Source organism: Leptosomus discolor, chromosome 4 (genome assembly GCF_034619465.1).
Source record: "Leptosomus discolor isolate bLepDis1 chromosome 4, bLepDis1.hap2, whole genome shotgun sequence".
NCBI classification, from domain to species: Eukaryota; Metazoa; Chordata; class Aves; order Leptosomiformes; family Leptosomidae; genus Leptosomus; species Leptosomus discolor.
In genome coordinates, this window is record NC_141394.1 from 58,458,258 (window position 1) to 58,469,360 (window position 11,103).

The window sequence follows — 11,103 nt, forward strand, 5'->3', positions numbered from 1 at the left end:
GGGGTTTTTTGATCATCTGTGCATTAGCAAATCCATATGTTTGTACTCTGTATAAACATAAAGTGAATGGAAATGTTTTTTATAGAAGGTAATTAATTGGATAATTGCCCTGAGCATTAGTTTTTAGTGTATATTGGTAAATATGGACTAGCCTTTTAACAATCCATGTGCATTCCAAAGCAATGGAAAATATTCCCAAGTGATTTTATTTTAAAAAAAAGATGTTAAGGACAGAAATTGGACATTGTACAGGGCTGTAGCTTCTCATGCCCCTGGAGGCCTTCAGTTTGGGGCCGATGACTGTAGCTTGTGTTTCATTTACACTGCAAATGAAATCTTATGGTATTTTTGGTCTTTATTCACATTTGCCTCTGAAGTGGTGCCTGGCAGTAGAATCCATATCTCTGCTGCGCAGACATTGCCTATTCATTACTGATGTTCAGTAGAGACATACACGTACTCTGACAACAGAAATGCAGGGCTGATATCAAGCCATGCAACATCTGCTAAATTCACATGGGGAAAGAAAATATGAAAACAAATACACAAAGGGCACAGCTACTGAGATGGTAAATATTGTTTTTTCCGTGCCACACCCAAACCAAAAATAGAGACAGAGGGGCCCTTAACAAAGCTTTATTCAGGTTCCTGACAGCTGACAGTAACTGCTTGTTTTCCACTGAGCTGTAAGTGAACAAGGCTGCCAACTTACTTCAAAGGCCTGAATTTGCCTGAGACTTAGGCTGCTTTTACTATGAGTAAATCAGAAGTAGATGAGAAGAATAGCTCCGTGGAAATTTGTAGTGTTAAAATCATGCAAATGCGATCGCTATCAAGCTTGCACACCATAAGAGGATTAAGAGCTGATAAGTTTGGTTTTTTTTTTTGGGGGGGAGAAGAAACTGCTGTAATGTGGAGCAGTGTGGATTTGTTAGCTGGGCAAGAGGAACAGCAGGCAAGGGAGCCCGGGGGCTGGCTGCAGTTCCAGGGCTGGCAGGTGCCCTGGCACAGCAGGCCTCTGGGAGGACCCCTGGTTACCAGTGCGCCTGAGGAGGGGGCGCACAGCTCAGGAGGGAGAGGAGAAAATTGTTGGGCGGCTGTGTCAGGGCATAGGTGGTGCTTTCTGCACCTTAAACTGTTGCACAAAGCTCAGGTCCTTAATAAGGTAGATAAAGCTGGGCACTCCCAAATCTACTGCTGATAAAAGTGTTGCAAAGTGGCGGTGGGATGAAGGGGAAAGCGAGTGTAATAAATACAGCCCAGTCAACAAATACAGTCATTGCAATAAATACAGTGGGGACGATAGGCAGTCAGAGGGGGAACAGACCCACATCCCAACAGGTCCTCAGGACTGTGGGAATGTGTCTCCCTGTGGCTCATTTGGGACACTCCCTGCTGGTCCTGCCTGAAAACTGCCTTCAGAAACTGCATCTCAGTGCGTTGTAAGAGCACATTAATGCCAAACTGCCTGGGCAAAGTGCCTTAACACCTGGATGCGTCTGTCCTGAGCACGAGAGATTGGGCAGAAGTGAAATAATCTGTTTTCACACAGTCTGGAGAGCTTCTGTCCAGCACAGGCAAACCTGTACTGGTGCTGTGCTGTTGTTCCTGCTAGCAGCCGTGTGCTGGGTAACATCGGCACAGCTTGTATGGGGCTATTTCTTTTTCTCCTGGCCTCTGGTGACAGTGTGAGGATTTGACACTATCCCCAATGAAGCCAGCATGAAAAGTTCCCAGAGTGGACTTCAGGTTGAAAGGGTTTTCAATCACTGGACTGACAGAGGATACTCTTGCCCTTGTTCCTCAGCTCTTTCAGAAAAACAGATTGCCTGCTATAGTAAGGCATTGGACCTTCTTTACATAAAATCAGACAATTAACTGCTCTTTAATAGAGATACATGACTATATTAAATAGTTGGGAGATGATGCAAAGTTGAGCCAGGCCCAGTTAGTAACACATATGTAAGCCCCAAGGAGACGACTTACTCTTCGCTATCCCAAACGGAAATGATGTGAATTAATAATAGAATGTTCATCCAGAAATATTTTTCTAACCAGAAAGAATATGTGGCTTTGCAACAAACATCTGTGGTTAAAGTGAAAAAATGGAAGTTAAATACACTTGTATAAAAACTGCAGACAGAAAAATGTCACACAAAAAACTAGGGCTTTTCCCCCTTGCTTCCTGCTGTAACTGATTAAATGTTTAGTTTCCAAACAATGTACTCAGCTCTTAATAAAATTTTAAAGTTCCTCCATATGTCTAAGTGAAAGTGACTCAGAGGAGAGCTCACAGGAAAATTGATGCCTCTTTTTTTCCCCCTTTCCAATAATCCCTTTTGACCTTTCTACCAAAACTCATTTATTTTGTCCATTTTGTTATCAAACTTTCAATAAGTAAAACTACATCGTGTTTTATATCTCTTGTCCTTAGCAATACATCCTGTTTGCCACAACTCTTCTGTAGCTCAGCAAAAATCAACGATTTCTATGCATCATTGCTTGGGCATGAAGTTTTGACATTACTTCTCTAGCATGATCAGGTGCTAAATGAGGTGCTGCTGGTTAAGGAGCAGTGGGGATTTGGCCTCCTGCTCTGTGTTAGCCATGCCCTCCCCATGACGACTTTGTTGTGTGGAAATCACAGGCATACTCTGCTGACAGGTGACCATATATAATCCTCAGATAAACAGGGTCTGATGGAGGAATTCTAAGTTCCCAACAAATATTTATTACCTGACTACATTTCATCACGTTTCAGTGGGCTGTGCGTGTTGAGTCCCCCCCCACCCCAAGTCTTTTGTGAAACAGTATCAGTGGAGGACGTAGACAACGCTGAGGCCGTGTTTAACTAGATACTGTGCAAACATAGCGAAAGACCATCCCTTCCTGAAAGACGTGAAGAAAGGCTTTCCTTGGCTTTCATTCAGTAAAGCCTGAGAGCAAATACTTACATTAAGTAACGTTGTTTCTTTGAGATCAGAGACAAACAACCCTGCGGTTAGAGAAGGGCCTCAGCACTCACAAATGTTTACCTTGCACGGTGACCGCTTTCAACCAGGCTTTCCAAGTTCCCTTTGCTTCACCCTGTCTTCCCACCTAACTAGAGCTGCACAAAAAGCATCAGCTTGATGATTTTCAGTATTAACCTTAAATCTGGTACAATTTCCCTGAGATGTGCAAGCCTTTTGGAAGATCTGGATTGGCTTTTGGCCAATGCTTTTGTTTTGGGGTAAAGAGAAAACTATTCCAAACTTCTGGTAGTGTTTTGATTTTTATGTTTGCTTGACTTCCCCTGAAATCCAAGTGAAAAATCTCTCTTGGGTTTCCAATAATCTGTTTCCAAGGACTTATCTCTTTTCTTGTTTATGAAAAGGAAGTATTTGATTTGTGCCATCCCCATGAAACAACACTATGTTTGACTCTGTATTGATGGGACAAAGCAAGAGAATAAGTTGGATTATTTAATTAGAAAAAAAAAGAGCAATAATTACAGCAGCGCAAATTCCTGTAATGAGTATAAAATTGTAGGTATAAAGAACATCTGAACTGTTAAGAGAGCTAGACAGCAAATGCCTCATTTGTATTCCATTCTTCAGGAAAGGAGTTACTGCTCCCTCTCATTCTATGGCCAGTCTGTCTTTCCGGTCACAGGGTAACTTTAGTGTTTGTCCTACATTGCACCCCACAAAGATACTTTGTGTAATTAACATTCAACAAATTTAACTACCGAGCTACTAAGTGCTGGCTTAGCATGACACGCCCAATTTGTGCAAACATTTCTTACAAGAGACAGGCCACAGTAGGGTGTTCCTAGCGTGTCAGGTGCAATGTTCCTCCTCAGTGAAAGCCAGTGTAATAGGATGGCTGTTTATTTGGGAGCTGGTGTGTTCCCCTCACTCCCTAAAGATTTAAATTTAGCTTAGCAAATAAGCCCTTTATCTACAAGAGTTTCTAAATCGATTTTTGTAGATCATTTCAGTTCAGAGGTTAGTGATAGTAAATTTGGAACGGTTCTTTTAAAGTGTAGTGGCTTCTTGCAACATTCCCACCAGCACAGTTGTGAGCTTCTCTGCTGGGAGGTTAGGAGTAGAATTAGTTTGATAAAAAATGTTTTGTTGTCTCAGGCCGAGCATATTAGGCCATACTATGGTCTTGGCCCTTCTCAACTTTAGACCTACTATGTTCTGAGATTAACACCCTGAAAGTGAATGGCAGTAATCTTTTTCTTTTTAAGCAGTACTAGTAAACTTGTGGCGGCTCAAATTTTCTTGAATTTATTTTACATATGGTAATGATAAAAGACTTTTTTTTTTTTTTTTTCAAAGAAAGCTGAGAGCTTATCCAAAGTAAGGTGCTGTAGGTATTATTATTCTCCACTTCTTTTTCAAATCCCCTAATGTTATGTAGGAAGAAGGAAGAGATGGGTTTTATAGAATAAACTGAGGAAAAAATTCGTTGCTTGCAATCACCACTCAGCTGTTGTAGGAGTAAAACAAGAAACACTGCTTGCTGCTTTTGTGCAGTGGGAATCCTCAGGGGGTGATAATCTTATGATGCCCTAGAGATTTTTTAGTAAATATAGATTCTGTAGCTCTATAGAATGTTGTCTCTAAATTCATATAAAGTGATTAAAATGCTGAATATTTAGAACACTGTCTGAAAACAATTACAGTTTAAAGAAAAATTGTGATGAGAAAAAGATCTTTGTGATAAAAATGCTAATGCTGTACCCTGGAAAAATCCTTCAGCACGAGTAAAAACAAATGCACTCCTGCAATATTGCCAGCATTTGTCAGTGAAACTTTATCACTCCATGTGAAAATGGATATGCTTTAATATGATTAAATTCTTGATTATCTGGGTTTTAACTGACTTTCTTCTTAGTCCCCATTTTGTAAATTTTTCTCTTTTTACAGAGCACTGTAATATTCCCCATCTGCCTTTCATTTGCTATTGTAAGAGTTATTATTTTTTTTTAAATGCACCAAATTCTAGGGGGGAAAATCAGAAATCGTGTAAATTCAGTGAGGAAGCCACAGCCATTAAAATACAGTTTGAATGAAGTGACTGAAACAATGTGCAATTCATGATTTAAGTAAAGTCAGAAGAGTTCTAAATCCCTTCGTTTCAGACATCAAAGACGTATTAATTCCCCCTTCACCCCATATACTCTAAAACAACCAGTTCGATAATGAAGAAATCTTTTAAAATATTACCTTATAAATAGATTTGCCTTAAAATATTGTTTTGTCTGGATTTCTGCTGGGGCAGCTGTGTTTCTGAGTATAAAACCAATAATGACTCTACAACAGGTGGAACAAGTGAGATCAGATATTTTCAGGATAAAACTATTAGACTATTCTGACAGCTAAAAACGAAAGAGAGTGCAACATATGCCCTGTAAACAGTTTCTCTTGAAAGCACAAGGTTGCAAGTTTAAAGGAAGAAGAACTTTTCCTACCTGTAGCTTTTGTGTGGATCAGGAAGTGCAGCTTTTTTCTGATTACAATCTTCCATGGCTTAGCTTGGCTTCTGCATTTGAATGTTAAATATGTAAGAATGCCTTGTTTAGCTTGGGAGTTTGCATGACCTTTTAATGAGACACTGTAGTTAGTGTCATTGGGTATTAAGGCATCATGTGACTGTAGATGAAAATAAAATCCTTTAAAGTTTGCATTTAATACTTCCTAGAATCTGTAACCCTTTACCTGCAAGCTGGATAAAAACCTGATAGAGCTTGCTGTCTTCTGGTCAGGGTTAGAAAAAGGAGAAGAGGAAAACACATGCGAAATAATTCCTTTTCCTCCAGGACAGTCCCTTACAATGACCACAACAAAGTCCGAGCCTGTCAGTATATGAATGATGTAATTTCACATTCTTCAAATTAAATCTCCCCATGTCACAAACGGCTCTGAAGGGTTTTGGCAGAAAGTTCATCTTTTACATCACGTAGTTTTGCCTAACATTTAATCCCCACTGTTTTGTGTGATACTTTATGGCAGAACTCTGCTCTAAGGAATATTTGCAGGCATCACAGCACGTTTACCTGTGAAAGTTGCTGACTTTTGGTTTGGGTGTGGCGTTTCCAAAAGTGATATGAAAGATATTCTGCTGCCACCATCCAGTTACGAGAGTGTTCTCTGTGCAGGAGAAGAGGTTTAGCTCAGGCAGTGTCTGCAAGCGGCTGTGATCTTTAACAGGGATGTCGATGTACCTGGAACTGTAAAAAAAAAAACCTCCTGGAAAGAAGTGGCACTAACATTGCATCATCCACCTGCACATGTCACAGCCGGCGGTCCAAAGCAGAGCTAACAGCCTGCTCAATAGTACTATGGAAATGTTCTACTAAATCTTTTGTTTGTTTGTTAGTGGTGTTAAGCCTCGTGGAAGCAGTTCTGTGAGGTCCAGATGCTGTACGAGTAGGTGTGGTGTTCTCATCCTAAATAATGGTGGATTTAGGACTGCCTGCCTGCCTGGCGGGGGTCGCATCCTTGCCTTCCCAGTGTAAGAGGCATGCTTGGAGTCCTGCTTGCCTTTCTCATGCAAAGTATCCTCCTAAAATCCCCCTTCAGCAGCCGGCAGGGTTTACCCTGTTGTGCTTCCCCTCGTGTGAGCTGCAGTGAGCTCTCGATGAGGCTGTCAAACTCATTTCAGCAGTGGGCTGAGAGGAGCAGAGGCTCAGCTGCGCCACCTGGCCCCGGCCTTCCTCGGCAGAGCCGCACTCGTAATAAAAGCTGCTTTGGATATGCTTATTTTAAGCAGAGAGCTATGTCATAATGTGAAGGCCAAATATTGTTTACAGTCTGTGAGCTAGTGAACTGCAAGCTTTTAGTGTTACCTGAAAATGGACTTTGTCTGGTCAGTAAGTAAAGTGTTGTCAGGCTAACACATCCCCAAGTTGATAGAGGAGGTGAGGAAGGCGGGAGATGCAAACAGCCAGGGCCCACCTTTGCAGCACGGAGCGTGATGCTGTGTGCAGACCCGCGCCCAGCATGTGCTGGCTACCTGCTCACAGCCCTGCCGAGCCAGAGGCAGCCCCATGGGCCAGCTCTGCATCTGGTGGTATTTTCCCATTACCCTCACAGTGGCTGGGCTAATGAGCTGGGCTAATAGTCTGAGAAATGTCCCAGCCAAAAAGCTATGCTGTAGGCCGGGAGGCCACTGGAAGTGACCTCAGGGAGGCTGCCTCCCCCTTTCTTCTGGCACCTGGCTTCCTCATGAGACCCTATTCAGGACTTCTGTATTTCTGGCACTCTAGAGACTATTCATTCTTGAGGTTTCTCAAGCCCATACCCAGTATTTCTGCAGTAGTAGGGAAGTTCTTACCCAGCCCCTGCAGTCCCAAGCATGCTGTGCTCCTATAGTACTGTTCCTGAAACCTAGCATTTTCTATGAATACATGCAAACTGCTGGGGTCTTTTCAGGCTGATCATTTGGTCAGGTTTTCACAGGCTTGTCCTGCAGGAAATGATCACTTCTCACCAATCTATATTCCTTGTTCAAAAACATAGATGTGACAGCATTTTTTCAAAGGAAGAGTAGTTGAGGCATTCAGCCTGTAGAAATCCTCTTTTTCCTCTAAATTAATTCTTGTACCTTAGTTGACCATTTTGGATGAGGTTTTCTGAAGAACGTTCCTGCTGAGATAGAAGTCTGCCTTGAAAAATTAGAGCCCAGAAGGTTAACTTTGTAACTTCAGATACTATTATCAACATGATATTACAGCGGGAAGTGCCAGGCAATTTATTAACAGACAATGGAATAATGGAGACACATGGCAGCAAACTGTCCTGTTGCTTTTGGGATGTTCTGTTTTCATCTGTGCTACAGCATGTCCAGATTTTTACTTCATCGCTCAATTTGCAAGTGTGTGAATAGATCTGTTTTAGTCTAGAAGCTTTCACATGTACACTGAAATGCATGTGGAATCAGAGCCAAGGCATGAAAGCAGGAAGATGATTTTATTTATCTCTGTTATATGCTACATAAAAGTAAAAGACTCGTGCTGGTGTGGCAGTATTGTGTGGTGAAAGCTGTGACAGTGGGAACATGTGAATGTGCCTTAAATCTGTTTTTGTATATTCCTTGCTGAGGCTGGAGAGGGGACCAGTGTGCTGCCAAAAGGGCGGGAACTGCAGGTGAGGACTGTACCATGGCTGGGAACATATCAGGGGCTTTGCTGAGATGGGATGGGAGCACCACACACCCTGGTAAGCAGGAGCAGCATGGGCCTGGGATGATGGGGCAGCGGAGGCAAGGAGAAGAGCTTGCTAGGGGCAGATTTTAACAGGCGCTTTGGGAACCACTTGTGATTTTAAGAGAATGCTCTGCTGGACTGGACATCTTTGGAGAGCGTTCCCTCACACTCTTCTGGTTATTGGCCTGTGTTTTCAAGTGAATTTAGCACTGTGTAGCTGGTCCTTGATAGTGAAAGTCCCTTTTTCACAGAAGGATGGTGGTGCAAACTGCCCCTTCTGGAGAAGCACATGTTAAAATGCCTCATCCTACCCTGGAAAGGATTGTGAAGACTATTCCTTCAGCCTTTGACCTCACTGTTAAAATTGAGAATTGAGATTATGATTTAGACCCACACTGAGAGCATCACTTAATGTCATGTGTGTCTCCTGACTACCTCCAAAATGCAAGGACTGGTGTTCAGCGACCAGGCTGCAAAGGTAAACCACAGGATAAAAACATATATCATTATTCTCCCTGCAGCGACGTGGCGTTCCAGGAAGAGATATCAACTAATGTCCTTAACAGGGTTTAAGAACTTTGAAGTAGGTCATATTTGTAGCATAAATGCTTGATAATGATTCTTAATAACAAATCCTTAATAACCAAAACTATCCAAAGGCCCTAGTCCACATTTGGATGATTACATAATCAATTTTATGGTTAAATAATATGGTGTAAATGGTAAATGTAATAAGGTAAAAAATACTGTGTAAAAAAGTAAGATGTCTTTGGGTTTATAATTAGAAGAAATAAAAACAGATTTTAGAATTCTGTCCTTTTGCAGTCTTAATATTTATGTTAAAACAAGTATTTTGTAATCCTTAATCAATGAAACAAAACAATGCAGGTTGTTGCTAATAGGTTAATGGTAATGACCCAAAGGACCCATTTTATGATGTATCATACAGGCACACATCATAACTATTTGTCAAAGGGCAAAATCTCAGCATTTTAAGCTGATCTGGGGTTGAAATGGTTGTGCAGCATATGAACGCCTTTTTAGTGCTGGATTTTTGCTTTAAATTCCCTTTGCTAGATGGCTAAAACTTCTGTTTCCAGAAGTTTATGTACAGGGATTGAGCATGCAGCATGGAGAGATCAAGGCTGGGGAACTGCTGAAACCTGAATGCCTTCTGAATGCCTTTTCCAGTCTACATGTTAACTCACATTTTGATGTTATCTGATAATAATGTGAATAAAGTCAAATGGCCACAGGCTGTATGAAATGAAGTCATGAGCCGTGCATTCCCCAGCTGTGGTGCAAAGGAAATGACTGATAAAAATATTTTTTCTAGTTGACCTCCGGCTTACCTTTGTCTGCCAAAGAATTTCCGGCTAATTCCCCTCTAAAGCTTTCTTGCAGCTACAGTCTATTCCTAGATTCTTGTGTCAGAAAATATGGACCCCATCTGAGCCTGTTTATTGATGCACTTTAGATAAAGAGTAATTGAAAGCTTTGTTCTGGTTATGCAAATAGTGTCCCTGTACCACTGCATAGATGTACTTGGGGACAGATTTTTGAGGGGTTGGGGAATGCTCACTCTTGCAGTAGCAAGTATTTGGACACTGAGCAGCCTAATGCCATTCAGAAACCTGTGTCTGCTGCTTAGGCTTAGTGTGAGGAGTCTGACTCCTGAGAAATAGATTCAGAAAGCTGGAAACCTGAATGAGATAGTTTATCTGTTAAGACATAGATGAACTAGGAGGAGGGACAGGACTTAAACAGCATCCTTCAATGAGATTAGGAACCAAATACTTACTTGGTTGAAGGGTTTAAGTGGATTAGGAATCATGTTCGTGTTCGTCTTTATCATTGTTTTACAACTAAGAAAAACAGTAGTGCTGCCCCACTCTTGCTGTCCTGGGTTAGAACATAAAAGACTACGGTTCAAAGCAGAACAGGAACACCCATGCCTTTTTATATACAGCGTCGCTGCTTTCATGTGTCACCCTATTGCTTTGACCAACTAGAGAAGGCCTAAAATCAATTCCCTCTCTGACCTGAGATGAAGGGACAACTGCTCTCACATTTAGGCCAATCCACTGTTTTGCTGTGGACTGTCTCCTGGCCCAAGAAGCTGTGCCACTGTGCAGAAGACCACAAAGTTCATTGAGGCAGAAAACAAGAGGAGCAAGTCTGGTACTCTATCGATAAGCCACTCAGTTGAGCTGGGACCAGCTGGATTCTGGTAGTGCTTTCCAAAAAGGAAGAACATTTCTCAGTTTCTGTGTTTTGCTTTGTTTCTACGTTATACTCTTTTACTACCCAAAGTTAGCCACTCTCCAGGCAGCTAGGAGATGCATTTTTACTCTTCCAAGATAATGAAGGAGGTAACTTTCCAACATTATGCAGGTTATGCACAAGGATTTCAAGGCTGAAATGCATGAGTCATGCCCAGGGTTTGAAACAAGGTGGAAGTTGCTTATCTTCAGGACAGGGTCCTGGGAGGCATGGATCCCACAGCCCCTTCCTGTAGCTCCAAAGGTCTGAGGAGGAGTGGGATCTCAGATGCTCCCCTCTTTTCTGAGCTTTCTACTGGGTACGTTACACAAGCCTTCATGTCTGTTGACTTGCACACTGGCAGTGTGCAATCTAGTCATAAGCAACATCTAAGCACGAACTTATTTGGTGAATTTCATTGGGTTTTGAATGCTTGATTTAGTTAACTGAAGTGGGAAAAAACCTGGATTTTTTCCTTATGAATATAACCCTTAAAAATTATTTAAATACGGGCTAATGGGACCTGCAAATGCCTTGTGTCCCTCTGCTAGAGTGAAATTTCCCTAAAATTAAGGGACACACACAAGTCTGTTTCCTTAGTTTATTAGTACAAACAATGCATACACAAGACTGTATATTGT